The sequence below is a fragment of the Rhinolophus sinicus genome, chromosome 3 (assembly GCF_057876585.1).
Source record: "Rhinolophus sinicus isolate RSI-liver-muscle chromosome 3, RSI-T2T, whole genome shotgun sequence".
Taxonomy (NCBI): domain Eukaryota; kingdom Metazoa; phylum Chordata; class Mammalia; order Chiroptera; family Rhinolophidae; genus Rhinolophus; species Rhinolophus sinicus.
Window position 1 is genome coordinate 45,957,002 of NC_142503.1, and position 27,059 is coordinate 45,984,060.

A 27,059-nucleotide genomic window follows, 5' to 3' on the forward strand; every position below is an offset into this window, starting at 1 on the left:
GCACAGAGGAAAGGGCATAGGCTGAGGCCCATTCACAAGGAAATCTGACTTTAGTTTTGCCTTTTTTTTTGACTGGCCTCAGACAAGCTTTTTAACTTCTGATTCTCACTTTCCTTTCTACTAAATAAGAATACATTTTATCCCATTGAATTGAATAAGTATTATTAAATAAGAATGTATGTGTCTCATTCAGAGTCTTTCATTGTAAACACGGACTTATCCATGTTGGATTAAGCACAACAGCAGTTTATTGGGGATGCTGAGGGACCACAATCCACAGGAAGGCTGGCGAATGGGGCTTGGAGGCAATGAAGCCAGGATGGCTTCCCAAATTCTACTACCAGGTGCCCCTGCAGCGGAGGGGCCCCCTGCTTCAGCAGCTGGGATGGGCTGCACAGCTTACAGCACTAGTCCTAGGCCAGCCATGCCGCACTAGGGCTTCTGCTGCTGCTGTTTCTTAGAGCTGGACTTCTCAAGACACCGCCTCGCAGCACCGCAGTCCAAACCAGGCTCGCACAGCCTGATAGTTCCCTCTGTTATCATCCCCAAAGGCCTCTCTGGCCCTGCCAAGGCCGACCCTCTGTGACCCACTTTCCTCCATAATTTTTGATTTATTTGAGACAGTCATCTGCCTGTTTTTAAGGCTGATTCCACCCTTGGGTGAAATTCAACTTTTTAACTCTTCTTTGAGAATAAAATTGTGTGACCTTGGCAGGAAGCACCAACTTTCCCTGCAACTTCACCACTGCATCCCCCCACAGCCCCAAGTTATTACCTTATCCCTTCCTACACTATCTTTAGACCACCAGGTACATTCCCAAGTCTCGTCTGAGTCAAGTTCAGATACCAGCTGAGCCACCACCTGGATATTCTTTGATTCAATATCCAAATGCTTCCAAGGTCTAGACCAGTGGTTCTCAGCTCCCTGGCTGCGCATGAGAATGAAGGGGGTGGAGGTAGGAGGCTGGGCCTTGGACAGCCTGATGTAATTGATCTTGAGTGAGCCCAGGTGTAGGCATTTTTAATAGCTCCCCAGTTTATTTTACCAGGGAAACTGTCTTCTAAAATTTTGTCAAGGTTTTACTTACAAAACCGAAAGGTTTAAAAAAGGAGTAAAAATGGAAAGCATAATATCAAACAAGAATAGAAGAGGGTAATAACTCCCAATCTCTAATAACTATCTACAAATACTAACTTTTGAGTTCACAGTTTTGCAAGTAGGGGCGATGAATTAGTCTTTGGGCCATTTCAGCTTCTGGGTTTGAAAATCATATGTATGAATTCCTCCTAGGTCATTGTGTACCTATTAATATTGAATTTAAATGGAAAATGGGTGGGATGGGGGGAGAGAAGGGATCTTTAAGGCATGTGACACAATGCCTGGTTGTCCAGTCTAAGATAAGTGAGGAGTGGCAGATTCTAAATTCTGTTTATTTTAAATGTTTGGTTCATTCAATAACATGAGTCATCTGATGACAAAGTGATTGAGGTCATAATACTGACAGCGGTGAGAATACCAGGCTGTTTATTACTCATCCCTGACTCCACATATCTCTTCACTTTCCCCATCTATGCACCATTCCAAACTGTCAATTATAGTGATAAGAAAGGAGCAGAGGAGGCAATCAATGTGGCTTGAATGATGGAATAAGTAAAATGCTACAGAATGATGGAAAAGTACGGAAATAACATCTCAGCATGACTCACATTACATACCTGAATCACCAACGTTGAGTGGGTGTGGTACAGATCGCTATGGAGACAATGATATTCCATTGCTGCTGCCATTGAGGAAAGACCATGAGAAGACTTAACCCAAACTGCCATTTGGTGCACAGCCAGGCAGAAGTGCCAGTGCTAAGGAACAGAAGGAACCTACCAGTGGTGGACACTTGTCATTCCTTTTGGTCAATTAACATTTTGAACCCCTGTTCTATGGTTGGGAATCACCCAGCTCCCACTGTAGAAGCTAAGAATGTCAGACACTCATTTTGCCTGCTGCCCTTGCAGCTAAGGCATTGGCATAGCCATGTGACCTAGGCTCCACCAATCACAGGTCACCTCCAGACATAGAATCAGAAGGCCAGTGATCAGGAATGACATGTTAGCATTAGGCAGTGGTTCTAGTAGATGGGTCCAGCATGAACAGCAATGGGGGTACAGGCTACAACATTGAGGGTGCAGTGCTGGCAGTGGAAGGGTGTTGCAGGGCCACTTTACACTATGATAGAGATAGCTGTCAGACCTCTCAGATATCTGATGAGCTACCCAATATCCTTTTAATAAAAAATTTCTTTATAGCTAAGTGAACCTGGATTATCGCAACAGTAACGTAATTGTCCATCAACCTCACCCCTTGCTCTTTTATAGTCTATTCTCAATGGAGGAGCTAGAGTTGTGAAAGCGTCGGCATGGCATAACATTTCTCAGCTTAGAACCTTCCAATGGTATATGTTCTCACTCAAAGTCAAGGACGTTTACACTGGTCTAAGGTGCTGAGTGGCTCCTCTCACTGCACTGCCATTACCCCCTCCCTCCCTCAACCTGCCTCAAAGACCGTTCACTTGATGAAACTCTCCTTGGAAAGTTCTTCCCCTACAAATCCACAAAACTCACTCTCTCACCTCCTATCTGCCTTTGCTAAAATATTCCCTTGTCTGTGAAGGCTTCCCTGACAATGCAATTTAAAACTGCAGCCAATCATCTCTGGCTTTCCTTATACCCTTGCCCTGCTTTAGTTTCCTGCATAGAACTTATCACCATCTAACGTATTTTATACTTGACTTATTTCTTTATGTCAGTTTCTCAGCCCCACTAGAATGTAAGCTACAAAGGGCAAGGATTTTGTTTTGTTCACTGCTACATCTACAGTGCCCAGAATAGGGAGTGCCTGGCACAGAACAGGTCCTCAGTAAATCTTTGCTGGCTGGCTGGTTGGCTGGCTGGGATGTTAATAATTATTGAAAAGTGTCAGTTTACCTGACCAAGGGAAAGCAGCAGGAATGCGAACGTGAACTTGCAGGAGCACAGCTAGAACTCAAGCTGTCATTGAAGGGTTCTGAGCCCAGAAACGTTATGCTGCTATCTTGTGAGGAGTGGTTAAAGACAACACCTGACGACTCTAGTTTTGCTTTTTAAGGAGTAGACTGATTTTGCCAGTTCAAGAGGGCCAAGAGAAGACTAGCAATCAATCTTGGTCATCCGAAGTCTGACCATGGAACAATTGTGCAAAATCATTTGAGGAAGAGTTGGATACTGTAATAGCAGTGACCCAGTAGCAGCTACATTTATTGAGTGTTTCCCAAATGCTGGGTACTTCTTTATAGGCTTTACACGGACTCTCTTAATGAATCCTCACAGCAATTTTATGAGGTGGCATTATTTTTTTCCCTATTTTACAAGTGAGAAAATGAGAGGCTAAACAATTTGCCAAAGGCCATATATCTAGAAAGATTTTATTTAATTATTTGGTTGTGTTTTGAGATGAGACAAGAAAAACGTTGAGGTTGATCTAGCTGCCCTGTATTCTAAAAATAACCCTACAGAATTACATATGCCAACGATGCTGTAGAACATGAATAGGCAGATGGGGTTTGAACATCAGTTCTGCAACTCCTTGTCTGCATGACTTCAGACAAGTTACTTATCTCTCTGAGTTGATTCCCTCCCTCACTTGTAAAATGTAAAATCATATGCTCCTTGCAGAATTTTTTTTTTTAAATCAAGATGAAATATAATCACATGGGGAAACACCTAATATAAGGTCTGGTCCAGAGAAGGCATTCAAGAATTGGCATTCTTACTATTATTATTATTACTACTACTGTTATTGCTGTTATTATCATTGGAGGAATTCAGAGTCTGGCCTCTTGGCTCCATACTTGTGAATGCCCATGTCTTTGCTTTTCAGACATTAGCGGATATCATTCAGAATCAACTAGACAGCAATTGAAAAATGCCAATTCCTGACTTCTACCCCTGGAAACTGTAATTTAGCATATATGAGGGGCCTAGAAATCTCACTCTTGGATGGAAAATTAAAGAACTCCAGAGAGAGACTCCCCACCCCTCCTTACTAATGTGCAAGCCCAAGTCCTTACGTGACTCTGATACCTCAAGCAGTGTTGCCTAGTGGTTAGGGAGAGTCCTGGAGTCCCACAGCTGCAGGCCCCTGGGTAAGCATATGCACCTATCTGTGACTATCTTTATGTGTAAAATTGGAGTAATAATAATTCTTACCTCACAGAAATGAAACAAGGCTCAAAATAAACATGTAAAACAATTAGAAAGAGCCTGGCACAGATTAGGTTCAATAAAGGTTAACTATTATCATTTGGATACACTTCCCATTCTTCGGGCTCCTATTTTTCTAGTCCTCAATTTGCAAACAAATATCCCTGGTCGGTGTTCACACTGAAAGAGCCCACACACGGAGCCAGTGTCTGCTGGGTTTTATGCTAAAGAAGATGAGGCTTGCCGAGCGGTTCCACAGGAGCCTTTGCCAGTGTTTCATCCACATGAACTTAGGACATTTCTGTCAGTAGCTAAACTAAGTCTTACTAATGAAAATTCCACCCATGTTAGTATGTAAAAAGGACACATACATCCATCTTCCCAGCCTCTCTGGAAATTCATCAGTTCCTTCCACCAGTTACTCTCACCTGCCAGAGGCCCCAGCACTTTCCCTCTGCCTAGAATCAGGTCTGCACTCTTGGCATAGCTGCTTCCCCTTATCAAGTTTCAGAGGAAATATTACCTCTGCAAAGAGGCCTTCCCTGACCACACACTCAGAAAAGCTCCCCTCACCTCTTCCCAACACCCAGATGGGTACACTGCCCTTTCCTCTCTCAGCCCTTTGTCTACTTCAGAGGTCTCATCACAATACATAATTACGTAACTTATTTTCTGCATTCCTGTTTCCAGGCTGTGCCCCCTGGAACATGTCTTAAGAAGACACGGATCACATCTGGTTCTCTCCTTTGTCACCAGTATCTATGTCAGTACTAGTTCCCAACACATAGCAGTTCTCAACAAATATTGAATACATACGAGGTAAGACCAAAAAATACAGTGAATGTTTAAATAAAAAGTTATTAGAGTAAAAGGAAGACACATTGCCATTAATCCCCCTCAAGATACTCCCCCTCGCTTCGAACACACTTATCCCATCATTCTCGTCACTTTCTGAAGCAGTTCTGGAAGTCCTCTTTCGTGAGTATCTTTAGTTGTTCTGTTGTGGCTGCCTCGATGTCCTGAATCACCTGAATCATTTTGACTTTGGGCAAGAGCCAGAAGTCGCACAGTGCCAGATCTGGTGAATAAAGTGGATGAGGACACAATGTAATGTTTTTATTTGACAGAAATTGCTGAACCAGAAGCAATGTGTGACACGGAGCCTTTCCGTTGTGATGACAAAATACAGTGAATGTTCCTGCAGCGTGCTATCCAATGGAAAAGCAGGGATCTTCAATGTCGGAAGTGGTACATCAAAGCTTAGTAATAGTGTGTGACAAGTTTCAACTTGTTTGGTGCAGTCAGTTGGGTGTGAGCTATGGTTGAGAGAAGGTGTGTTTTAAAGTGTGCCATAAATCATCCTCCATCTTGACACACTCCACATCACACATCACTTCTGGTGTGCAGCAATTTCTGTCAAATAAAACATTATGGTGTGTCTTTATCCACCTTATTCACTGGATCTGGCACCGTGTGACTTCTGGCTCTTCCCCAAAGTCAAATGATTCCGACATTGAGGCAGCCATGACAGTGCAACTAAAGACACCCACAAAAGAGGACTTCCAGAACTGCTTCAGAAAGTGGCAAGAATGATGGGACAAGTGTGTTCAAAGCTAGGAGGAGTATTTTGAGGGGCTTAATGCAATGTGTCTTTTGTTGTAATAATTTTTTTTTAAACATTCAACATATTGTTTGATTGACCACACCTCGTAGTGAATGAATTTAACATCTTGAATCTAAAATGGCATTTCCTCTGGACTCTTTTTTCTGGGAGAAAAGGTGAGGGGATGGATCTGAATAAACAGTAAAGGAACAATAACATTAGATACAACCTCTATAATTTCTCAGTGTGGCCATTAGTGAGCTTCACACCAACACTTTTAAGATCATTAAATGAAGATCTCCAACCCTAAATGTGAAAACCAGTAGCTACACAGAGGCTGGTAAAGCACTGTAGGCACTGGAAGGGATTATGAGTAAAACAAAGTGTGGTTTTTTGAGAGAGAGAAAAAACTTTGATTAGTTCAAATCTAAAATCTTCTGATCTTTCTGGGGGGAGAGAAATTGGGTTCTTCTCTTTACCATTTTTGCCATTTTAATGTTTAAACTTAAATTGTTTCCTTGGCTTCCAACTGAACCACTTTCTGTGCCCTATATGCCCTCATCCTCCCACCCCATCTATGTGATTGAGAACTAGGGTTGGAAGGACTTTGAAAATAATCTTGTCTGATCCTTCCTTTTGTTGAAGTGGAAAGAAAAGGCCAGGCCACACTGTGAGAGGGTCTCAGGAACCAAAAGGGGTCCCAAGTCTCTTGACTCTCCAGCTAAATTTCCATTCTTCTATATTAAATTCAAATCCCTTTGACTTGTCCTCTCTGCCTCACCAGGGCCTGACCTACTTTACAGTCCCAGTACAATAGTTCAGGAGGCAGTTAGTCGATATTCTGTCTGCTCTGAAGACAAGAACAACCCCACAGATGTCAGCCAAGATCTTTCTTTTCTGGCAGCACTAACTAAGCCTTCCTTTCTTCAGTCAGCCTGTCCAGCCAGAATATTTCCGAGGAGGGAAGTGTCCCATCTCTGAAGACAATTCCTTCACTCGCTTATCAGTCTGGGTTCACCCCGTAAGTCTGACAAGTAGTGGGAATAGCTTTGCTTTTCTCTCCCTGAGACTGCCAAGGCCAGACCCTTCTCATTTATCTTTTGCCCCATCCCCCATTCCAGAAAGAAAGCGGTCCCCCCAAATGCTTTGATGAAGAAAGCAAGGTGTAAGTCCTGACAGGCCGTAGAGAGGCTGAGGAAAGGCCATATCCTCCTTCACAGCCAGTCGGGGGCACTTCTCTGGACCCGCACAGATTCTGACGTGTGGCAGACAGAGATGAGTGGGTAAGTTCTGCCTCTCCTGCCTTCTGTCCACCCCCACTGCAGAAACTGAGAGGTGCTGAGAAATCCGTTGCTACCATCCTTTTCTCCCTAGAAATTCTATTCACTCAGCAGTAAATCCCATGGGCAGTTCATTTTTTCACATGGTTCCATATATTGCTCATCCTGGTATAGTCTTGATTTTTGGTTGGTTGCTTTGGGATTTTTGGCCAGTGTCAGGTGGCGGGAGGTGAGTAGAATTTAACAATTTTAAGACAAAGTGTGTCACCCTCATTTCAATTCTAAAATTGTCTTTGAGCTCATTTTCCCATCATCACCTGACTCAGCCACTTGTTTACTGATTTTATTGTCATTTAAATGTTTTTGTTTTGCTTTTGTGAGGTTATTGATTTTTAAGATAAGGAGTCCATTTGTACCTCAGTCTCTCAACTGACTGTGCCTGAAGTTATGCTCTTGTTTTCCGGTCACCTTCAGTGGCATCGCCCCTTCATGGTCTCTTAACCTGTGAGCTAGATTATCTTCCATTCTTTGCTCTTTTCTCCACTTGGTCACCCTTTCTTCTTAAAAGAGTTTCTGATAAGAATTTAATTTTGATAACTTCCAGCTTTGTATTGGTCATAAATTTTAGGAATTATTGGCATGAATTCTAGTCAAGATGGTGTTTGTAAGTTCAAAATTTGGGGCTTTGTTTTGCTCCAAAGGGCTTTCTGTGATATGTAAAATACAAAAAAAAAAAAAAAAAGAGAGAGAGAGAGAGAGAAGAAAATGTTTGGCCACGTTCAAAACAAGGTAAATATCTCTATTTACTAGAATCAGAAGAGGAAAAAATGGAAAGGGGGGCCATTGGGGTCTGAACCACAAGTAAGCAGAGGTAGCCAAGTGTTCTAACTTCTGTGGGGCTATGGGAACCAAAATATGCCAGAGACAGGTGGGGAAAGAAGTGAGGACCAGGCTAGTTACTCATCCATGGCCCCTTCTGAAGAGACAGTGTAGGTTAGCCATATTTTGGACCATATCACCCTTCCTACTTTCTTCAAAACTGCTGACTGGACCAAAGACCAAGGCATCTGAGCCTGTAGGGCTCCTATGAGGGGCCTAGAATGAAGTTCTACCAAAGGCAAAACAACGGGCCCCACAGAATCCTTGTTCCAATGAAATTAGATCAGGAAATATGTGGAGAAGAAAACAATTTTCAGCAGGAACTAAAGCTGAAAGGTCCTGAGGCAGAGAGGGGGCAAAGGGCTCTGACGGATCACCATTAAGACGTAGTCATGAGAAAGCAGAGACTCTGAGATCACAAAGCGTATAAGCTTTAGAGTGGAGTACAAAGATGCCATTTGGCAGCTGCAAGAGGAAACCAGGTCCACAGAGAAATTTGGAGTCATATTAATATATTAAAAGAAAAACAAGGTTCTACAATTCCCACAACTGAGATCCAGAGAAGTGCTCCGGTTTCTGAAGGTCTTTCTGACTCCAGCCACCAGGAGACCTAGCTTGGCAGTTTTTCCTGCCCTTCCTCTGGGAGGCTGCTTGTTTGGCTCCTCATCGGCTACAGTGAAACTTGACCCTGGGCTTGGACCTATACTTCCTTGGTTTTACAGGGATCTTTATAATTGTCTCCCTCCCCCCACTCCAATTACTCGAGGTTCTTTGAATGACACTGTTCCTTACAGCCAAGGAAACCCAACTGAAACATGTTAAGTCATTTAATCCTCCCAACAATCCTAAGAGTAGGAATAATATTCCCATTTTACAAACAGGAAATTGAGGCTGTAAGACATTAAGAGGCTGGATCACATAGCTCCTAGGCTGGTCATTTGCCTGTTGGCCCTTACATCCAGTTCCCAGCTTTCCTCTGCTTTGCTGGCATTGCTCACTATATTTCCCAGGCTCCCTTGCCAACTGGCTTCTGACTCACCATGAGGTTCACTGGCCGGATATTGAATAGCAGGAGAAAAGGAGAAGCCAGGCTAGTTTCCCCTTGGGCAATACCTGCCTCTTCTTCATGTCCCAGACCCCACGAGAGTGCCTTCCTTCCATGTTCCCGGCTCCCACCACGCAGCCCCGTTCTGCCTTTGACTCTCCACCCCTAGGGCTGAAAACAGCTTCCTACTTTTGCTAGTCTTTGGGAGGTGTCACTGTCTTCTGTTGGGCTTTTTGGCTCTTTCATTCCATTTGTAATTGGTTCTCCATATTAAATTTCCTCTAGTAACTGTCATGGCTCCGTTTTCGTGAATGGACTCTGACTGACAACAGCATTTACTAAATGGCTGAGTAAGGATTCGGAGTTCAATCCGTTTGATTCCAGAACCCGCACTCCAAAGACCCCAATATATTGACAGTGAAGTCACGGAGAGATTTCTCTGAACCTTGCCTGCAAACTAGTGCTGTTTTATTTCTCCCAGAGCAAGACCACGAGAAGGCTTCACACTTCGTGTTTTCACTGCTCATAGTCATGAGTAAACTTTACAAAGCCACCAACCCAGAGATCAAAATGGAGCTGGAAGAGTTCATTTCTAAGGGCTGCCTCTGGCACTACAACACTTTACCCTGTTCTGACTCTGCTCTCGGAACCCTCAGGGCCAATCTAGTAGAATTGGATTTGCTATGAGCTGAGGAAGTCTCATGGCACTGAGTTTGCACCATTAATGCACGCTGAAATCTCAAGTTGCTCAATTAGGCTTGCTACTGCTTGAGAGCAATGCAGTTTCTTCCTCGTGCTCTTGGTTTACTGCCCCTCCTTTAAGCTTCAACCCTCGGGGACCCCATCCTTTCATGATAATACATCCTACTTACACACCCAGGTCTAAGTATTTTGTTTGTGTACTTTCTCTTGCATGCTCACTGCCTCTCTCTCTCTCTCTCTCTCGCTCTCGCTCTCGCTCTCGCTCTCGCTCTCGCTCTTGCTCTCGCTCTCTCTCTCGCTCTCGGCTAGATTCCTGGATTTCTGGCCCTCTGAGCTCACAGGAGAGGTGGTACCTGCTCAGGTAAATCACTTGTCAGTAGTGCTCTGTTGTCAACCATGAAGATGCACGTCACTCCAGGCAAACCACCACCATCTGTGAATGCTGCACGAAGGTCTAGCTTACTGTACTGTAGTGCATTTAGGGGAGCCTCGAAGAGGCTGAATATCAGATTTCTCAAAACTAGATTCTCTGCCAAAGGGAGAAGAATGTTTAGATCATCTTCCCTGAAAATTGAAAAAAAAAAAAAAAAAATCAGAAGCCTCAACTTTATGGTCTTCAAATAAACCCATAATTGCTTCCCTAATTGTGAATGCCTCTTGCACCTGTTCTCAATCCTCGAAACACTAAGTTCAGTCGATTCATTGGTGAAAGTGGATAATTTCAGCATTCAATTCACAAATGTATGATGGAAAATAGGCTAAACTCTTGAGGTTTGTACTAGACAATATCCTATAACTACTGACAAGTGACAGTCTGTGTTTCATAGACCATAGTTGAACAATCTGTACGATTATTTGTAAAAATAACCGAGTCTTGCTATAAAAACGGGTGTTATCGCTGGCATCTCCCTCCTCACTGTCTCCAACTACCACCTCCTACGTCCCAGCTGCCTCCTAATCCTAGGAGGGTATTTTTGTTTCCCCAAAAAGCTTTAGTGGCTTCTCTGGCTTTTCATTTTCTTTCTCTAAGGAAATCTCAGTGTTACCAGAGATTAACATGGATGGCCATACGTCAGAGAAAATGAAGTATCTTTTCCTAATCCTTGTCTTCTGAGCTGACCTATAAGCCTGGAAGCCGCTCCACTGAGACAGAAGGTCGGACTGCATAATCTGGGGAAAGCTCCTCACCTCACACCACTCTCACCAGCACGTACGTAACTCCTATTCACCACTCAGCTCTCAGCAAAAGAGTGACATCCTTGGGGAAAATATTCTCCAACCCCCAGCCAAAGTCAGGGTCATGATAGTAATTATTTCAGTTTGTAAATATATCCTCATCTATATTATCTGAATAATGACTATCTATCCCTTGTAAGATCCATGAGTATTCATGTCCCAAACTGTATGTCATGAAAATAGTTGTGGGTGGAGAGGTCTGTGAGGGCCTGTGGCAAATAAATTTGGGAAATGCTGGGTTAAGCCAAATTAAGCCCTTTACAGTAGGTCTTCTTTGAGTCTTTAAAATGCTAATGAATGTGTGTAAGACTCACCAGCTTTTCACAAACCATATTAATCATGGAACCTTTGTTCATAATATATGTTAACATTTGGGGGAACTCGTGTGGAGTATGGTTTGACAAAGGCCAGTATAAACAAATGATAATTTCTGCCTTTACTCCAACATTCTAGCAGAGTGGTAATTGTCACTAGCACAGATTTCAAATGACCTTGGAAGCTGCAGTGGAAAACTGTGACAAAACTTCAGAGATAGTTAATCACATAGAAAGAGATAGTTGGGCTAAAGGTAAGTTTTCGGAGGATACCCAAAAAAGGGAGGGGTGATGAGAAGGAAAGCTGGCTTCTAGAGTGTGCAACGATGGAGTCTCAATTAAAGTAGAGTCCACACCAACCAGCTGAGCAAAAAGAGAACTGATAAGACTCTCCTCAGTACTTGATGCTTATGTGTGGGAACCAATATGACACCTGCTGCTGGTCCAAGACAATAGGGGAAGGAGTGGTGACCTTGGGTTTTCTGGATGGCTTTCACATATAACTAAGCCATGTGGTCAACTTGCTCATGATAATGTGAAGTTCAAAATGGTGAATTTCAAGTACCATGGAATTACACTATTCAGGAACATGGTAATGTACAGAAGTATAGTTATTTTCAATAATATGTGTTATATATATTTAGCTTTAGATAAAATCATTTAAATACCTTTTAAATGAAAATGTCTCCGTACTACTGTGAGCTATTGTTACATATGTGAGGTGGAGATAGACGTTTATTGATATTCCAAAGGATTGCCTCAGACCCTTTGTGGAAATAGAGGTGCAGACGTCATAAATGAATGCAGAAAAAATTACTCCAAGTTGTGTGGCTACTACAGTATGACTAGGAGGTTACTATGGCCACATTATCTTTTGGAATTAATACAGTGAGTAGGGACTTTCTTTCTGAGTTTAATTTCACAACAAGGCATGTGATCACTTGTGAACAGTGGGAATTCAGAGTGGAAACTTTGTTTTGAAAATCAACTAACATTTAGTTTTCCACTTCAGCCAATCAACTGAGATGACTGTTTTTATGGTGAGGACTCTAAACAGCATCAAGTAAAATTTCCCTTTTTACATATGAATAGCAGAAAGAAAGTAGAAATTAGTTGTTTGAGAGTCTGAAGACTTTCAGGCATTTGCATTATTGCTGAAAACAAACTTACTCCATAATTTAGTGCAGAATATTTCTGGACGATATGTAAACATAGGTATATAGTGCAAAGACAAAAAGAGGGCAAGAACTTTGGGAAATGCTAAACAGTGGGGATTTGGCTCTACTGGGGCTATCTTTTATGCCAACCCTGAAATGTTTGCAGTTTAACAGATCACTATGAAGAGGTTTAATTCCAAAGGATGGCTGCCCTTTGAAAAGGTTCTTGGGTCTTGACACTTAGATGCAAAAGCAGAACTCGCAAAGTCTGGACAAAGGGATGGTTAGAAAAGACTGCGAAACCTGAGTGCTGGGTTATAAATCAGAGAACGAGTTAGCGTGGAGTGGGATGTGGACGCGTCCCAAGGGAAGGAGGGTGGGCTGCACCTGGAGATCAAGTGCAAACTCCAGTCTGCTTTCTCAGCTGCAACGCCCGCTGCTCTCCCTCCACCTTCCCAGGGTCAGGGGACTCCCTGAGCAAGACATTCTGGGTTCAGCCACTTGTACCTCACTATGTCCAGATCTACCCTCTATCATCTTAATCCCTTCCCCCCACTGTTCCCCACCCCAGGGACTACCCCGTTTAAACTTCCTCTTGCAAATATGAAAGCTCTTTACTTCCCCTCCCAGAGGGGTGTGTGTGTGTGTGTGTGTGTGTGTGTGTGTGTGTGTAGTGTCCTTTTGGCACAGGCTGTTGTCTGAGGGCTTCTCAGATTTTAGAAACATGGCACTGGGCTCTCTTTCCTAAGGGGAGGGTAAAAAGACACTGAGACTGATAAGGCTTCTCCTGAACACCTCACTATGGCACGAGGAATAAAAGCCCACTGCTTGTTTGGTCCCTCATTTTTCACCAGACTGCTGCCCACTTAGCTGGGCTCTTGGGAGCCTCAGCCTGCTGTCCCAGTGCCCACTCCCAGTGCCCATTCCACCTGCCTGCTCACTCTTTTGCTCTTGCCTCCTCCATCTTTTAGACATCCCCAGTTTGCTCCCAGGCCTGCTTGCTGAACTTACCCTAACACGTTCCTCTGGCTTTGGCCTTGGGATTCCAACCATAAAACAATGCCAGAAAGGTGTCTCCTGCCCCAGGAACCAAACCTCAGGGCATTCTAGCTCATTCTAGTAGAGGCAAACAAAACAGCTTTTAAAACACAGCCCCCAGAACAAGTGGTGTCTTTAGCCTGAGTCTTCAGAGAAAGGAAATCTCTCCTTCTTGAGGGTGACGGATGCATAAATAATTTTATTTCAAGCCTTATAATCAGTTCCAGAGCATCCTGGGTACTCACTATGGTCACAAACCACCTCCTCCTAACCCACTACAGTCCACTTTAGAGAAAGTCAAGCTTCTGTCTTTCTCCTCTTAGGCTCAGCCTGACTATTCAACCCAAAAGGAGAAGCTGGGGTTGGGGCCATAGTATTTGAACCCAGCCTGGAGTTCTCCTTCCTACTTTCTGTCTTTCTTATGGGAACCAGGGGGCTACCACCAGTTGTGGTATGAATTGCCCAGTGGTTTCCAATACTCCTGTCATAGTCATCTTAAGCCTTTAAGTCTGGCAAATCCTCATGCAGGACACATCAGCGTGGCAAAGATTCCCTTCAGCTCAGCTGACAGTCATTTTACACACCCTGTACACAAGCTGTCAAGCTGTCCTTAAAGATGAAACTGGTACCCCAACCAGCCCTCCATCCAGATGAGAGATGGGTCTGGATAGCCTCTCTGCCACAGGGAATGCCAGAGACAGGCAGCAGCCCAAGTCTGCCCTGGGGCATCCTGAACCTCCTTACTCATCTTCAGAGCCTTTATTTCATCCCAAGGTGAGCAATAGTTTTTTATTCGAGGGACAGTTCATATATTTTTACAACCTGTATTCTATTTCCTTTAAAGTGAGTATGGCTTCATGTATTCCTATGGGACTGTGTAGTCTTTCAACTTAAGTGCATATTAATGAATAGGAGAAAGCCAAAGAAAAATGGCCATGGCCTTTTAGGCACCAAAGGTTAATATCCACATATCTGAGAAGCAGTGACATGGAGGGAAATTTCTAATCTTTTATTCTAAATGGGACTATGGACACCGTAGCAAAGACGGATGGGCCCCTTTCTCCCTGTGCGCTGCCCATCACTGATCTGTGCTCAAGGCCTACAAACCTATACCTAACGTGGTTCCCAAGCCATTGTTCAGGCCTTCTTTTCCCTCCTCCAAAACTCCAAACTCTGAGGCACGTTGTAGGGTGACTCTGAGAAGCAGGTGCAGCTTCTGGGATGTCTGGTTCCTTCTGTTCTTTACTGGCCCCGAACAGACGCAGCTTCACTCGCACCATCTAAAAGCTGCAAAGATGACGTGTTACCAGGGGCCGCTTCCTCCTCCCTCTGTCCTTGGAGGCCCTACTATGCACAAAAGGAAGAGGCCCAGTGAGTTAAGGGAATGAATGAGTCCTCTAAAGTGAGAATCCTGGAGGTTATCTTATTTTCCTACTTAGAATAATCTTCAAACTATCTTAATACGTTTTCCAATGTTTCAATTCGTTTCATTTATCTTCTTAAGATAAGATGGAAAAAAAGTTTTAAAATTATCTCAAGGCCCTTTGCATCAACTAGATAAATGGTGAGGTCTGTGAGAGATTAATACCTTCCAGCATAATTTTTCTCTGGTATCCAGTAAGGCAATTGTGATCTGTTTCATATCAACAGGATAACTCCTGGAAGGAGTTATCAAGTAATTTCAGAATAGAGATAAAAGCCTGTGCAATATGCAAAGGCACCTTTCTAATTAATTAATTCTTTGAACAATTTTTGTTAAAATTTTGTTTCCCCATTTAGAACCATGCTATCCAATACCCCAAGGAGAGGGTAAGGTAGGTTACAGATGAGGCTTTGGTAGTCAAATGTGGTGATTGTCTGCTCATAGATGGTGTGGCAACCTTCTGTAGAAGTACTAAAAGAGGACTTTGATCATGTTTTGGTCTCTGCCTCATCCATTCCTTTACAAAGAATCAGGTTCAAATCACAGCAGAGCAGTAAGGGGCTCTCGCTGCTTTCACACTGGTCTGAGCTGCCCTAGCTCACAGATTATTGGAATTGCCTTCTAAATGGACGGCCTTCTCCTGTCCTTATCTCCCTACAGTCTGTCCTCCATGCAGCGCTCGGAGTGATCCTGTTAGCGTGTGAGAGAGAGCACAGAATTCCTCCTCTCAAAACCCTCCAATAGTTCCCCATCTCACCCAAAAATAAAAGCCCAAACCTTCAGAGCCCGCGGGTCCCTTCCTAATCTGCTCCCTGCCTCGCAGCAATCTGATCGCACCCCTACTCTCCTCAGCTGCCCTGCTCTCTGAGCTTATTTCCTTCCTTCCTGTGGGCTTTCTTACAGTCATCTCAGGGAGCCCTTCCTTTGCCACCTTATTTGGTATCATACCCCTCTGATTTTCTCTATTCTTCTTCCTGGCTTTATTTCTGAGACACTTTAACCATGTGATGTAATATCTACTTTGCATATGCACCTTGTTTATTTTTATATCTCCCCTCTAGCCTCAACACTCCCCCCACCACACACACACAGACACATACTCTAATGTAAGCTCTAAAAAGACAGCATTTTTGTTGGCTTTCTTCACTGCTTTAGCCACAAGGCTTAGATCAGAGCCTGCCTCAGATTAGGCTCTTATTTAATACTTGCTAAACGACTGGATGACTTGGGGCGTGAGTCAGTCACTTGGCGTTCACGAGCAATATGGGCAAGCAGAGGAGGGCAGAGGAGAAGAGAGCAGAGACGGTGGTGGGGTGGGAGGGGAGCAGAACAAAGAGAGACCATGAACCCTGAGAGAAAGAAAAGCCTTGACCCTCAACTAACCAGTTCTCAATTCTGACTCTCACTAGGCCTCTGATATGTCATTTGTTTCCTGTCATTGTATTGTCCACATACGTCCATACTAGTATTCACTTTATCTTTATAACAACACTTTTTAACTTGAACCTGCTTGAAAGGGAGAGTACGAGACAGCATTACAAAAGGACAGGCAGGCTAGCACCAAGGGCCTCACAGGTTATTGTAAATACTCAGCTTTTGTGCTGTTTAAAATGCCAAAATATAAATAAACTTTGAACACATTATGCTAAGTGAAATTAGCCAGTCACAAAGGACATACTGTGTGATTCCACTTATATGAGGTATTTGGAGTAAAATGGTTTCTAGGAGCTGGGGGGAGGGGGAAATAGAGAGTTATTCTTTAATGGGTACTCATTTTAAGTTTTACAAGATGAAAAGAGTTATGTTGGTGATAGCTGCACAGCATTATAATGTACTTTATGTCATTGAACTGTACACTTAACATGGTCATGATGGTAAACTGTATGTTGTATATATATTTTATCACAATGAAAAAAATTGAAAACAAAAAGATGTGATGCTGCAGTCTTGAGTCCAACATCCAGACTTGCATTTGATCAAACAACTGGGCACCACAGCCTGGCCACATGCAAGCAGCCATCACAGGGACTGGGATGGTCGGGGAGATCAGGAACGTGACAGTTAGGATCCAGCTGAGTAACAATGGCAGTGTGGGCCAGAGTGGTAAGCAGCAGAGGGGATGAGGAATGGTCAGATTTTGGATATATTTTGAAGGTCAAGCTGATAGAATGTACTAGTAAACTAGAGGTGGGGCAGGAGAGAAAATGAAAAGTCCAGGATGACTCCAAAACCCTTGGCCTGAGCAATTGGAATAGTGTTTCCATCCACTAAAATGGGAGAGGCCTCGAGGGAGCAGTTTGCAGAAAGAAGGAAGGAAAACCAGGGGCTCTGTCTCAGCCCTGTCATGTTAGGATATTTACCAAACTTTGAACTAAAGGTACTGAATAGGCAGTACGATAAATGAGTCTGGGGTTTAGAGATGTCTAGAGTGGAGCTAGGAATGTAGGAGTTTCAGCATATAGACATAGTGTGAAAGCCGTGAGACTAGTGACCTCAACCATGGCCATTGTGGTAGAGTGATGGAGTCAAAAGCTTGATTGGCGGGGCTTCAGGAAAGAATGAGAACAAGAGGTGGTAATAAATCTACAGACAATTCATTCTAAGGGTTCTGCTATAAAAAGAAGGAGAACAATAGGGTAGTGAGGTCCACAGGTTTTTTTAAATTAGATTTATAATAGCATCTCTAAATGCTAATGGCAGTGTTTCAGCAGAGGGATAAGTCAAGGACTTCAATGATTGATACCATGTGCCAGGAGCTATGCTAAGTGTTTTACAGGTATGTGTGTCCTTCTGAATCATCACAGCAAGCTGATGAGGTAAGAACTGTTGTTATTCCCACTTCACAGCTGAGAAGACTGAGGAACAGAGAGTTAAAGTTACTGTCAAAGTCACACAACTGGTAATGGGCAGAGTGAGAATCTGAAGTCAGGAACCATGAACTATCTCCCTGCACAGACTCTACACTTTAGCTCCCCATTTGTAGAATCCATTAAGGATATGAGATGCTAGCTCAGAAGTTTTGTTTAAAACATTAATGAATTTTATGGGGAAAACTCTGCCTTATAAATGATGTTTGCAAAATTGGAGAGTCTCAAGGAGAGTGTCCCTCTCAAATGTTGAAGCTGGATGTTTTGGATTTTCAGAACATAGCCAGGTCTCTCTTACCTTCATACCCGGCGTGTTTGGTTCTGAACTGCCCCCCTGGGTGAACTCCAGACAAGTGCTGTCGCCTCCCTGAAGTTCTCCTCAGTCCATCCCCAGATACTGTCTATGTGACATGGTAGTATAATCTCCACATTTGTTCCCATATGTGTCTCAGCTGCTACTAGGCTGTGCACACTTTCAGGAAAGGATCTAAGCTCATTTTGTGTGCCAGGGCCTGCCACCTGGAAAGCTCTCAGTACATCTTTGTCAAATGATCGATTGATCCAATTAGATAAGGCTGACAATCCCTTGTTCTCATAGATCAGAGATTCTCAATGAAGGGAGGGGAGATATTTCCCCCCAACCTCCCAACCCCTACACACATATACACACACTCAGGGACATCTGGCAATGTCTGGAGACATTGTTTTGTTGTCACAACTAAGGTTGGGGGTTGCTACTCATGTCTAGTGGACAGAAGCCAGAGATGCTATGAAATAGTCTACAACTCAGAGAACAGCCACCCCCGCCCCGCCAAACAAAGAATTATCTGGCCCAAATGTCAAGAGTGCTGAGGTTGAGAAGCTCTTTTGTAGATTAAAACACAAAAATGAAGTCCTAAGATACATACCAAAAAGCATTTCTTCTGTTATTTTTCTCATTCTGATTACTCCAAGGTGAGGGTGAGGCGGATGCTTATTGCATCAGACTGTGGGTTCCTTCTCCAGCAACTGCAGCCTAAACATCTTGCTCCTAAACTGAAATAGTTCCCTAAACCAAAGAGGCACTCGCCCATTACTCTCAGAATTAGGTTATATCTTCCCCAAATCCAGTGCTGAAAACAGCTCTTAATCTTCTTGTCTTTCCACCTATCTGAATTCCCTCAGGAATTTACAGAACATTCAACAATAAATACACCAAGACTAATTTCATACCCATTCTAGAATACATGGGTCACCGCTGCTGGTATTCCATACACCAATACCCTCGAAGGCTACCAGATTCTAAAAATCTATCAAAGTTTTTTCCCAAGTTTGCGCCCATCTCCAACTAAAGAAACGGGAAACACAAAATATTCCTTGGATCTGACTCCCTCCCTGGCAAATACACAGAAATACTGGGTAAATATTTTAACAATATTTGTCAAGTTAAAAACAAAGATAAAGCTGTAGGTGTCAGAAATGAAGAGGGGGCCCCTTGGTGCTAGTGGAATTGGGGTTTCGTGACCCAAGGAGTAAGCAAAATTTACATCAGGTTTTCTTACAATTTAGGGACTGGAGTGTGTGGGAAAGGGGAATCAGAGCAGAGGCCATGGGTCCTGCATGCTGGAGAAATTGAATGGACTCCCTGGACAAAGCTGGAAGCTGGAGAAATCTTTGTGTACAGTTCAAGGAGTTGGCTTGGAAGCAACTGCCAATCCCAGTTATTGATAGAAGAGTTAGCCTCGAAAAATCAGAATTCCCAGGCTGCTCTGCATGCAGCTGGGTGGCCAGACTTGAGAGAGAGATAAATAGAGTTGAGAAGTTGGCAAATCTTAGGACCCTGTCAGATGTAAACTCAAAACTGAGAGGAAGGGCTGTCTCTACAGCCAAGGTATGCAGAGCATACCTGAAGATAATTTCCACTTCAGATGAGCCAAAAACAAATAAGGAAATGCAATTTGCTCAGATAACCAATTATATTCAAAGAACTATAAATCTTAGATTAATCTGAAAGTGATTTTAAAATTAATTTTTAAAATGTTCAAGATGAGGAAGAAACAGAACTCGTTAGGCGAAACGGGGATTTTGAAGGAAACAGCAGAGCGATTTGTAAGATAACCAAATAAAAAGTCTAATAATGAAACACTATTTTGAAAAATAGAACCTAGATGGTAGGGAAAGCAGCAGCTAGAAAGAGTTTAAGAGCCACCAAAACAATAAACTACCAATCATTGATATTACTGGATTACTGAAGAGTTAACTAGGATATAAACATTTTAAATACTTAAATTTTCCTAAATAGGCTCTCATGACAACATCCTTTCCCATCAGGTAGCTGGTCTATAAATATCTTTTTGGCCAGCTTTTGTAACACTCTTACCACTTAAGGTTATTGGAGCTATATCTCATTTTGATTAGTAGTCCCCCCTTATCCAGGGGGGGATACGTTCCAAGACATCCTGTGGATGCCTGAAATGGGATAATACTGAACCCTATATATACTATGTTTTTTCCTATACATACGTACCTATGATAAAGTTTAATTTTTAAGTTAGACACAGTTAAGAGATTAACAATAACTAATAATAAAATAGAACAATTATAACAGCTCGTTCTCTCCCTCTCTCTCTCTCTCTCTCTCTCTCTCTCTCTCTCTCTCTCTCTCTCTCTCTCAACCAACCTGATAACCAAGAGGGCTACTAAGTGACTAAAGGGACGGGCAGCATACACAGCATGGAAATGCTGGACAAAGGGATGATTCACGTCTTGGGTGGGATGGAGGTGGACAGCATAAGATTTCATCACACTACTCATAACGGTGCACAATTTAAAACTTATGAATTGTTTATTTCTAGAATTTCCCATGTAACATTTTCATACTGTGGTTAGCCACAGATAACTGAAACTGTAGAAAGCAAAAAATGTAGATACGGGGGACTGCTTTATCTAAGACTCAATCTTACTTATTTTAAAACTTCATTCCAATCTCAGCTCTTCCCCTCAGTTCTAGGATGAGAGTAAAGTAAATCTGCTCTTTACACTGTTTTCCTCCTTTTTTTCTTTTTTTTTTTTTTTTCTGCCTTGGAACTTTCTCCTCCCTTCAGACTCTGGGCCAAACTCTTACGTACTTCTGGTGGCCTCTGCTTCTGGGTGTTCTACTCACAGACGGTATTCCAGATTTTCTGAGGGTGGTGTTTGGCTTCACTCCTTCCCCTCTGCTGTTGAACCCCTTTCTCCAAGGGGCAGCTGTGTCTCCCTTGGGACGTGTGCATACACTGTGATACTTCTTCTGGGCATCCCATCATGTAACCCAGAGGCCACTTGGCAGCCCCACAGCTCCTGCCTCTCCACTACCCTTTGAGCTCCTTTGTGTGAACACAGAAATCCCTTTCTATGTCCTTCCAGGCCCACAGATTGGGCAGAGGCTCCCCCTCTTTTCCTCCCAAGCACACCGGCTGTTCACTGATTGGGGAATGCTGAGTGCTTAGTGCCTACTCTGCTCACCTTTGGTGGAGCCACGATTCTGGGACAAGAGGAAAAGCCCCACTCAGCACCCCAAGCTTCCACACTGGGCCATGTCTGCATTGGCAGGAAACCAGGGCTCGGGGAAGTCGAATAACTTGCCAAATGAGAAGCCTGGAGATCTTGAAAGCAAACAGAAATCTTTCTAACTCCAACGCCAATGCTTTCCACCATGTTTTGCTGTAAAAGAGGATATTCTAAGTCTAGAAAAGATTTGGAGGAAATTAAACAACTTCCTACCCTGGGAGAGTTACCATAAAACTGCAGCAGGAATAAAGCTTTAGTGGGAAAAGCAAAGAGCTTGTAAGCCATCATCTCTTGTGGCACCCAAGCTTCACGCCCAGAGTCCTCTGAGCTGAGGGATTGGGGGCAGCAAGATGACTAAAGGTGGAGGCACTGGGGCTTCTGGGGGAATAAGAGCAGGAAGGGAGAAGAAAGCACTGTCTTTTGTGCTTTGGAAGGTAGGCTCCAAAGGACAGGAGGCAGGAACCATGTCTTCCCGCTATCTCTAGGAGTACAGGGTCCTCCTGATTTTCTGCCACGTTGTTTACATAGCTCAAGGTACAAGGAGTGAGAGGAGGGAGGCAGCCAGCACAGTAGCTCTGCCCAGCAGTGAATACTGTACCTTAGACTGGCATTTCCTTTAAACGCTCGTCCAGGAAGCTGAACATGGACGACTGGTTCCAGGAAGGTGAGAAATGACCATCTTCCTTAAAGTCCAGAGCCCGTGGGTAGAGTAGACATTCATATCCACAACTTGCAGATGAGGAGATCCAGGCTCAGAGCGTGAGCATGACTTGCCCAAAGATATACCACTGGTAAGAAAGAGAGTCAGGGCTTAATCCAGGTTGTCATGTTTCACCCACTTCTCCAGGCTGCCTGCCTTCTCTGCTGTACCTTCCTTCCTGTGTCCCTCTTGGATTTTACTTCTTAGCAAAGGAAATATGAGGGGTGGGGTGGGGGTGGTTGAGACTACAAAGTGATACTAAAAGGAAACAATACCTGTAAAAACACTTTGAAAACTGTAAAGCCATATAAACGCAAGAAGGTATTACTATTAAGGGTACAAACAGTTTATAACATAATCCTTTCCCATGATGACTTTTCATTTCCCATCTTCCCTGAGAATTGAGCATTAAGACAGGGCAGATGTGACCAAGGCTAGACAGAGGAATGCTTAAATTGGAAAATGATAAGGAAAGATTGCAGGGACCTTCTGGCAAAGAATTTGGGGAGGGTGCCCATCTCTCTAGGTGACTTCTCCTGAAAGCACAATAGACCATGGAAGCGGATTGTGGAAGAAACACTGATCGTTCAATAAGGAGCTATTAAAAATGGTTTTCCATGAAGGTAACTCTGATTTTTTAGAAGTGATTTCATTGGGGTTAACACCTACCCAGCCAAGAAGGCATACTGGAGAAGGAAAAAAAAAAATGAAAGCTTATGAAAGAATTTATCTGCCCTGTGTCTGAACGATTGACCTACCTTGGGGTCATGTGTGAAAGAAAGAAAATAGCATTAAGCCAAAGGGAAAGCTCTGAGTCAGAAACACCTGGGCTTCTCACTTTCCCCCACAATCCTCAGCTAGCTAAAAAGGGAAACAACACAATTTCATTTAAGGATGTTTTTAGTGAGAAACAGGTCAATCATCATCTAGCTGCTGAGAGCCATCTATTGAAGGAAATGGGGCATGTTTACTAAGACACGTGTGTTTTTGAGTGGTTATCTAAATGTGACCCCTAGTGTCCAACTTGTGTGACACTCACACAGGAAAATCCAGGTGATTTGATGGACTGGAAACCATAGAGCCATGAAATGTTAGAGCTGGAAAGCACTAGAGAGCATCTGATCCAGTTTCCTATTTTATAGATGAGTGACTAAGGCTCAAGGGTGATTAAGTGACTCATCCATGGTCAATCACTTAAATAGTGGCAGAGCTGGAATGGAACCCAGGTCTTCTAAACCCTAGTCCAGTACTATTTCCTATACGCTTGAGACTATTTCCCATAAAATGCAGTTGGCTTTATGTAGCTCATTATAAGACCTTTCTATGGAAGATCATGAAAACTAAGTGTTTATTTCCTGTGGGCTGAATTATAAAGAGGATACTTACATCATTTATTTTATCTGAAGCAGCACTAATCAGTAACTGAATTCTAAATTGTTCATGTTAAGAATTGTTAAAAAGATTTCAAACTCTATCCATATTTTCCCCACTACACAGCACACATTTCAGTGACAGATTATGCCATTTCTTCTCAGCCCAAAGTTCATAGTGATTTTCAAAGGAAAGTAATTACACCATGTAATGGGAACAATCAGTCAGGGTGGAAATCAAATGGCCCAAGTCTCCCGAGATTTCCCTCTATGGCCATTTGTGTGGGCAGCTGTTATTTTCCATCTATTTCCTATCCTTCTGCTCACAACCTGCTGAGTGAAGCCAGAGGGCATCACGCCACCGTGCACACTGTTTCTCCTACAGACCCAGACGATCAAACTTCAGCTGGCTCCTCAGAGGGTCACTCCCTCGCCAGTTCCTTCCCACAGCTCTTCCACCTTCCAGTGTCCTCAAACTCTCATCCCCTCTTGATCTCCTCAGTCTGTAGAATGATCTTACCCCAACTTCACTGAAAAACAATCATTCAACATGACGAAACAAAACTTCCCCTTTCATTCTAATATGTCTCTTGGTCTCCATTCCTTTTTCAAAGGAAGAAAGGCTCCTTTTCTTTTCAAAGTCTAGTCCTCTATTTGTGCTCCTTCCTGGAACATTGCTCCATCAATTATCAACATTCTCTTCTTCAGTTCCATTTTCTCTTCTCCTCTTTCTGACTCCTCTCTTACTACCTAGAAAAATGCCCAATTTCCCTTAAACTAAGAAAATGATCTTTCGGCCATTTCCTCTTAAATGAAACCCCATCTCTATCCTTCCTTTTATTGCCAAACTTGATTTACTCTCATCATCTCCTTAAGTCCTTCTAATCTCAATTTTATTCCAATAGTGTCCTGAAATCGTTTCTCTAGAAAATTAAAATAATAGAAATGTAATCACTAGACCCAACGGCCTATTCTTAGTTTTCAGTTTTCCTTGATCTTACTGCAGGGTTTTGTTCACTCAGGAAATATTTACTAAACACCTATTTTGGCAAGGCCCTGAGCTGAGCCCTGTGGGGAATAAAGATGAGTGATACTCTGCCAAGAGTTCACAAGCTAGTAGAAGAAATAAATACAGAAATGCATCAAGCGAGTGCTTTTTCCTAATAGTCCCATCAATTACGTTATATAATTCAATGGTATTTTTCACATTACTTGTGTATGTGTTTAAGTCTCAATTTAGAGTAGAAGTTCCTTGAGGAAAGGGACTTTTTCTTCGGTCTCCAGTTGTTCCCTGCATAGAACCTTGGCCTTGATCAGTGTTTGTGGTAATCAGCCTCTGACAGGGGTCTCAAAATCTTCACCTTCTGCTATTCACACCATGTGTTGTCTCTTCCTACCCTGAAGAGTGGTGACCTATGTCACCAATAGGGATATTGAGGAAGTTATGGTTTGTGACTTTTGAGGCTAGGTCACAAAAGAGATTACAGCTTTGTCTTGCTCCCTCTTGGATCACTCACTCTAGAAGCCTGCTGCCATGTCATGAGAACACTCAGGCAGATCTACAACTGAGGCCTCTGGCCAATAGCCAAGTAAGCCTTCCTGGAAATAGAACCTCCAGCCCCCATCAAGCCTCCTGATGACTGCAGCCCTCGTCCTGACTCCAATATTATGAGAGAACCTGAGCCAGAATCTCCCAGCTAATTCCTAACCTACAGAAATTAGCTGTGTGGGGGGTGGGAGATGAGGGTAAGGGGGTTCGAATATATGGTGATGGAAGGAGAACTGACTCTGGGTGATGAACACACAATGGGATTTATAGATGATGGATGTAATACAGAATTGTACACCTGAAATCTATGTAATTTTACTAACAATTGTCACCCCAATAAATTTAATAAAATAAAATAAAAAAAAAAAAGAAATTAGCTGTGTGATAACATAGGCTTTTTAGCTTAATATGTTAAGTTTTTGAGTAACTTGTTGTACAACAATAGATTCGTTCAGATTTTGGTACCTGAAAGGGCAATAGTATTGCTATAATAACAATAGGAAACATGGGAGTGGCTTTGGAACTGGGAAGCAGGCAGAAATTGGAAGAACTTCGAAGAAACTGTTAGATAAGCCTGAAGAACCTTGAAGGGTCTGATAGTAGACCCTTAATAGCCCTTGAGGAGTCTGTGGGTGAGGGCTTACAGGAAAGTAAGGAAAATGTCAGTGGAAATTAGAGGAAAGATGATCCTTTTTATGAAGTGGCAATGTTGAAAACACAGTGGAAAATGGAAAATATACCAGATGAACTGGGTGATCTATCGAAGGAGATTTGCAGTCAGAACGATGAAGGTGCTGCCTGGTTTCTGCTTGCTGCTTATGGTAAAATGTAAGAGAGAGATAAACTAAAGGAAGGATGGATAAACAAAAAGAACCCAGGAAGTGTTATATTTCAAGTTCCCCAGTGTGCTCTTCTAGCAAATTCTTCTGGCTTTGCTCTCAGAAAAACATAGTCTAAAGATGAAGCCAAGGAACTGACTATAAAATACTTTGTTAAGATCTAAGAAACATCCAAGGTTGTGCTTGGAGAACTATTCAGCGAAACAATAGGGCGTCTGAAATGCCTGTCGTGGTTGTCCCCCAACAGTCTCACAAAGCTCAAATAGAGAAGGGCTTATTTTGAAGCAATTTGTGGATGTGGTTTTTTATCTAATGGACTGAACCTCAATAGAATGACAAAAACTCACAAACAGACCCACATATTGTATTGTCAGAAGTGTGGCTAGCTTTTAGTATTAAGAGGGCAGAGACCATACAACAGCAAAAGTGGACTCTAGACTCCCAAACTTCTATAAGAGGACAGAAGCTGAGAAAACCATGCAGCTGCTCACATGGGTTACCTATAATGGAAAAAGAAAAGTGACATGAGGGTAGAGCCAAGAGCCATTGAGAATCGTTCTGGGAAGGAATAGCACTAGGGAGGCCTCCTATGAATAGCCTGTGAAGAACTGAGGCCTGCTGCCAACAGCCATGTGAGTGAGCAGTCTTGGAAGTGGATCTCTCAGCCCCAGCCAAGCCTTTACAAGGCTGCGGCCCCGCTGGTACTTGATCACAATCAGAATCACCGAACTAAATTGCTCCTGAATTCCTGACACTCAAATACTGTGTAAGATAAAAATGCTTATTTTTGTTTTAGGCTACTAAGTTTTGGGGTACTATGTCATATAGTAATAGATGACTAATACCGTGTTCAATAAATATTTGTTGAGGAAATTAAATAAATCATATCTCAAGAAGGAATATAACTAAATCCCAGTGTGCCCCATAATTAAGTACAAAAATGTCTCCTGAAATGTATACAACTAGGCCATGGGCAGGGAGACAATTTCACTCCGAATCATATGTCTTCTACAGAGACACATAATACAGAGGAAGCAGCAGAGGTATTATGATTCACTTCACCAGTTACCACTGTGGTCCTCTTACTCGAATGCCCAAGGAGTGTACAAAGTATATGTGGGGGGGCGGGGGGCATGGCAAACATATTGCGATCTAGGGGATCATAGTCTATAGGAGTTAAGTTCTGGCATTCTCTCATTCTCCCTTCTTCCTTCTCTCCTTGGTCTTGACTTATCTTTGTTGTCATTGTTTCATTTTCCAGGACTATATGAAAGAACCCAAGAATGGTAGATGAAA

The 27,059-nt window shown here is 42.9% G+C and overlaps 1 protein-coding gene across 8 annotated transcripts in view; it reads right to left on the reverse strand.

Annotated features, from left to right (window-relative positions):
• ZNF366 (zinc finger protein 366) overlaps nt 1–27,059 on the reverse strand; it is a 293,096-nt gene that overhangs the window by 105,500 nt on the left and 160,537 nt on the right. For 5 of the 8 annotated variants that reach the window (XM_074328844.2, XM_074328846.2, XM_074328845.2 and 2 more), the window contains one exon: nt 21,904–22,093. The exons of 1 other annotated variant lie outside the window; for it this stretch is intronic. The gene's annotated coding sequence lies outside the window, so the exon portion shown is untranslated. Of the gene's footprint in view, nt 1–21,260; nt 21,459–21,903; nt 22,094–27,059 lie in introns of all 8 variants that reach the window. 2 more of the 8 variants (XM_074328843.2, XM_019728096.3) reach the window with 2 other exon arrangements.